Source organism: Lissotriton vulgaris, chromosome 6 (assembly GCF_964263255.1).
Source record: "Lissotriton vulgaris chromosome 6, aLisVul1.2, whole genome shotgun sequence".
Lineage (NCBI taxonomy): Eukaryota > Metazoa > Chordata > Amphibia > Caudata > Salamandridae > Lissotriton > Lissotriton vulgaris.
The window spans coordinates 1,475,255,958-1,475,261,957 of record NC_141694.1 but is presented as its reverse complement, the minus strand read 5'-3'; positions in this window follow the sequence as shown (position 1 = coordinate 1,475,261,957).

Here is a 6,000-nt window from a genome sequence, read left to right as displayed (position 1 = left end):
TTACATAACCCAACCACCCACCAATATAAGGAAAGTTGCGTAAAACCTCTGCAATACAATCATATGTTTTTTCGTGTTTTTGTAATTCTTTGCGTTTGGTGTTCTGAAAACAGATTTACTAGTGTGCTTTTTCAAAAAACACACCCATAATATAGCTATCCTCCTTTTCCGTGTTATAACGCTTACATTGACCAGTAACGTACGGAATGACCGTTTGTTTCCACAAAAGGTTGACACCACTACAGGGCTGTACAACTAAATCGACAGATTGAGCACCTCATGAGTGTTCTAAAATATAGCACTAACTCTCTAACCTTCTGCATCCTCCTTAGCACCAATCGACAATGTTCTCAAACACCCCCTACTATATGTACCGGTCGTACTACAGAATATTTTGATATAGGTTTTAATCATACAACATGTTATAAAACGGTTACCGGTCGTATTTCACTAATTGGTCGATATTATCTACAAAATGTTTTGATATATGTACCGGTCGTACTACAGAATATTTTGATATAGGTTTTAATCATACAACATGTTATAAAACGGTTACCGGTCGTATTTCACTAATTGGTCGATATTATCTACAAAATGTTTTGATATATGTTTTGATCATTTAAGAACTCACTTAGCAGTCACTTCAGGTCACAATGGGCTGTACATCTGAGCACTTGCACTTCAGTTTTTTTCGCCTCGATGTATTTCCATCTTCAAAATGTATCTATGCATACTGGTCAATGTGTTTCCTGTTTTAGAACTTCCCAACCATAGATTGTCTGCAGTCATTTCCACACAATCTGTTTAACCACGGTATAAAAACTTCACCAGTCACATACACCAAAGGCACTTAAGCTCCAGAATTCAAGTCATACGTTTTTTCACCTAGTCACTCCATGGCATGCCCACGATGTATCACGAAGGGTCCACCAACCACCTTTTTTCATTTGCTTAGCTCACATAGGACAACCATACAAATGCATTTTTTGTATCTATACCCAGCCCTGAAGATTCGCAGTCTGGTTTCCCTGCGATGAAACACGTGTTGGCCATAACAAGAGAAACAATAAACTGCTTTCCACAACAAGAATTCTACTCATTATCGAACTTTTTTCTGGCATACCGCCATCTACTGACTTTGATATATGTTGATGTGCTTATCTTACTACTGTTTCCACAACCAGAAACTACTGTGACTTTACTGCATTTTTCCTAGAGCAGGGGTATTTGTTGCTTTTGTGTTTTCTAAACAGGACAGCACCGCCCTTCGCTTTACTGGATTGTTAAGTCCCCTCACATTGAGGGTAAGTGTCACGATTGCGCTGGGTGTAAGAACTACATTTCCCAGCAAGACGCGAGTCAGGACTACTACTCCCATGCTCCTCCGCGAATCTCGCGAGACTCCGATCAAGGAAGCATGAGGAGGAAGCCTTTCCCAAGTTCGGCATCGGGAATTCCTCCTGTCCAGCTATTTCTGGTGGCCGTGCTGATCTTCTGTGGGTGCGGTAAGGGTGCTTGCCCCAGGAACTATTGCCGATTTTGTTTCTACTTGGTTTTTGATGTGTTGGCAAGGTTTGCCTACACACGGTAATCTGGATTTTCTTTGGAGTGACTGCTAGTCAGTCAGGATTTGACCCGGTCGGTATTGTCGGCCGACGGAGACTTGGATGTTTTGGAGATCCACAAGTATTTCCATTTATGTTTGTGTTCCTATAGTTGACAACAGGAATTAAGAGCAAGGAACTCCTAAACTAAGCTTCAGTCTTTCTGGAGGATTAAGCCTCTGATACATTTGCCACAAGTGAAGTTAACTACGGGGCAATTCACTTACTTTGACTTTCTTATGTCTTGATGGATATTGTGTTCTAGATGTATGGTGTGTTAACCCAAACTGTCTCTGGTTCCTTTTATTAACAGGGGTTCCTAATGAGTGGTAGTGGACTACACTCTATCCCTGTGAAGCGTAAAAGGAGTGAGTTAGGGGTATGTTCATGCATCAATATAATCTCATGGCTTTGTAGTCTGATATGCATCTAATAAATTGTGGTTATATGTTGTGTCGATTTTGTATCACTGAAGCAACATCCTTTATGACACCATCTACATAATCAACCATCACCTACCTATCCACTTGAGTGTATTTTGCTTTTCAGGTATTGAGAAGGCATAAAGCGCTTAGTAAGGATAGACAGTACGAACAGTGCAATTAGAATATTAAGGTATTCATGATATATGTTCTCTTTGTGTTTTCCAGATCTCCCTCCCTGCTGTCCCCTTCCTTTCCTTCCATTTTTCCCAATCACCCTTACTCCCCCACTTAATCCTTCCATTGTACTGTGCCATTACGGCAACCCAGACATTGGCTGGATTTAGAGGTGGAACATAATACTTCAAAACGATCCCGAGGACATCCAGCATAACAGAATTCCCGACCCAAGAATATTGTCCTCCTGGTCAGGTTGATTATTATGGCCACTTTAGATGAGGTTATAGCTGTTTTGGCCAATCACCAGTTAGAAGTGGTTGCTTCTAGACAGGAGACGGCGGACCTAAGACCTAGATTTAATGGTCTTCCACGTAATTCCTTTGATGCAGGTGCACCGGCTCCTTCCCCGTCGGTGGTGGTAGAGATGCCCGTCTCCATACCGTTAGCATCACCTGAACGCTTTCAGGGGGATGCGGACAAGGTGCAGGTGTTCTTAACCCAGGTGGCACTCCATTTCTCGTGTAAACCGAAATCGTTTCCTACCAACCAAGCCAGAGTGGCCTTCTTGATCTCTTACTTAATTGGGAATGCCGCACAATGGGCAGTGCCTACAGTTAACCATAACGATCTGCTGTTGCATGATTGGGAAGCCTTTCGGAAGGAATTTCTGAGAGTGTTCGACAGAAGGGCTGACTCGTATACAGCAGATCGTGCTTTGCTAGAGTTACGTCAGGGTAGTAAGGACTTGGTGGTTTATTTAAACATGTTTAGGAGGTTAGTGGCAGAGACCAATTGGCCCAAATGTAAACAAGCCTCTCTGTTTCATCAAGGTTTGAGGGAGGAGTTGAAAGATGTCATAGCCCAGATAGACCCTCAACCGACTACTGTGGAGGATTTGATTAATTTAGCGTTGCGGCCTGACCATAGACTGAGCGAAAGGAGAGGTGATAATTGTAGGAAAGCCCCAGGCGACCGGGGTAAACCGGTTGACATTCCTACAGCCGCTACCCCTGAACCTATGGAAATAGGAGCAGTTAGATCAGCATTAACACCAGCTGAGAGAGAGTCACGTCGCAAGCAGGGGCTTTGCCTCAATTGTGGTAAATAAGGGCATTATGTCAGGGAGTGCCCAGTAAAGCCTAAGGTTAATCGCTTTAGTTCCACTCGAGTAGCCTCTGCTAGTGCTGATTTGGGGTCGGAAAACTGATAGACTCTAAGACACAGGAAGGGGTTTCTTGGAGTCCTTTATACGTCCCTTTGTTATGTGATGTAAAAACGGTTTCAAAAGGTCATCTCTTTATTCCGATCATGATAATGCTGGCAGGTGAAAAAGTGTTCATGTCTGCTATGGTTGACTCTGGGGCCACTGGAATGTTTATGGACATTCATGAAGCACAGCGTAAAGGTATCGCATTGATACAGAATGAGACCCCTGAGGAAATCTATGCTGTAGATGGGAAGAGACTGTGTACCGGCCCCATTGAGTACATAACTGAGGAATTAGAGGTACTTTATGGGGATACACATACTGAAATGATATCATTTAGTGTTATCAGGGCCCCACAGTATGGAGTTATTTTTGGCCTTACTTGGTTGGAGAAGCACAACCCTAGCATTGACTGGAACACTAGTACTTTGCTCATGGGGTCTGATTATTGTGTGGAGCACTGTCATGTGACGTCTATGAAACCTGCTAGGGCGTTGTCTTGGTGTTCCAGTATTGCTACTGCTGCTGAGAAAAGTGTTCCACTCCCTGCTGTATACAGTAAATATGCGAGGGTTTTTAGTGAGGTCCATGCTGAGGTGCTCCCCCCACTTAGGCAGTATGATTGCCAGATCGATTTGGTACCTGGGGCAGTGGTTCCCAGTGGCCATATTTATGCGTTGACAGAGCCGGAGACTAAACATCTGAGGGACTATCTTGACAAACTGTTGGGATTGGGTTTCATTCGCCCGTCCAAATCACCTGCCGCCTCGCCCCTTTTTTTTATTCCTAAGGCCAACGGAGAATTGAGGGCTTGTGTGGATTTTCGCGCTTTAAACGCCATAACAGTAAAGAACAGGTACCATTTGCCTCTTATCAGTGTCTTACTGGAGCAAGTAAAAGGAGCCACTGTTTTTACTAAGCTTGACTTGAGAGGGGCCTACCACTTGGTCCGGATGAGGAGTGGGGATGAGTGGAAGACGTCATGTAAGACCAGGTATGGTCTTTTTGAACACCTGGTGATGCCGTTCGGGCTGTGTAATGCCCCTGCAGCTTTTCAATTCTTTCTTAATGATGTCCTTCGTGAGATACTGGACCATTATGTGATAGTTTACATTGATGATAACCTGGTGTATTCTGAGTCTGAGGAACTTCATTGTCAACATGTGAAATCGGTGCTGGGCATTCTGCAGTTGCACAGCCTGCTTTGCAAGCTAAGTAAATGCGATTTCAATGTCCGGTCAGTGGAGTTTCTGGGGGTAATCTTGAGTCCTGATGGACAGGAAATGGCAGAAAGGAAGGTTTCTGCTGTTATGAACTGGCCCGTTCCATGCAACGTTCGTGATGTACAGTGTTTCATTGGCTTCTCCAATTTCTACAGGCGATTCATTAATCAGTTTTCGAAGCTTGCAGCTCCCATCATGCAATTGTTAAAGAAATCCAGTGTGTTCAACTGGACTGACAAAGAGCAGATGGCTTTCACAGCTCCTAAACTTGCCTTTGTGTCAGCTCCGGTACTAGCTCACCCAGATCCTGACAAGGCATATGTGGTTGAAGCCGATGCTTCGGATGTAGCAATCGGGGCCATTTTGTCTCAGAGACATGCCGAGACTGGACAGCTCCACCCACTGGCGTTTATGTCGCGGAAACTCAATACTGCTGAAAGAAACTATCATATTTCTGAGAAAGAACTATTAGCTATCCGGGACTCCTTTCAGGAGTGGAGGCATTTCCTCATGGGTGCCAGACATGTGGTCACTCTTTTCACGGATCACCGTAACCTGCAGTTTATGACTGCAGCCCATCATCTTACCCCTAGGCAACTGCGGTGGATGATGTTTTTCTCTGGGTTTCATTTTGTCATCACTTACCGGCCTTGGACTGACAATCGTAAGGTGGACGCTCTTACTCGTCAGTCGTCGGTGTCTCTTCCTGATGGGACTCCGGCCACCAGCATCATCGACCCTGGAAGGGTTTTGTGTGCTATGCAGCCGGATACATTTCTAAAAAATGTCATGAGAGGGGTTGCATCTTTTTCATGGAGGTCATGGCTTCGGGGACACCCTGAATGGAGAATGCATGGGGGTCTCCCGTTGTTCAATAATTGGTTGTTAATACCCACAGTACAGCTGAGGAAGCAGGTTTTCATGTGGTGCCATGAATCCCCCTGTGCGGGTCATTTGGAGGTAGCTAAGACAGTGGAACATGTTCTCAGACATTTCTGGTGGCCATCCTTGCGGCTCGATGTTGGACAGTGGGTTTCCGCCGGCGAGCAATGTGCCCGGATGAAGTCTGACCATAGCCGTCCACAAGGCCTCCTACAGCCCCTTCCCACTCCATCCGATCCTTGGGATAGGATCTCATTGGATTTCATAGTGGGTCTGCCGAAAGATCAGGGGTGTACGGCGATTCTGGTTGTTATTGACTATCTGACCAAGATGGGGCATTTTATCGCATGTGCTCAAGTTTTATCGTATCCGACAGGGGTTCCCAGTTCACTGCCCAATTCTGGAAGAAATGGTGTTCTGTGCTCCACATGAACACATCCCTTTCCACTAGTTTTCACCTGCAAACGGATGGGCAAACTGAG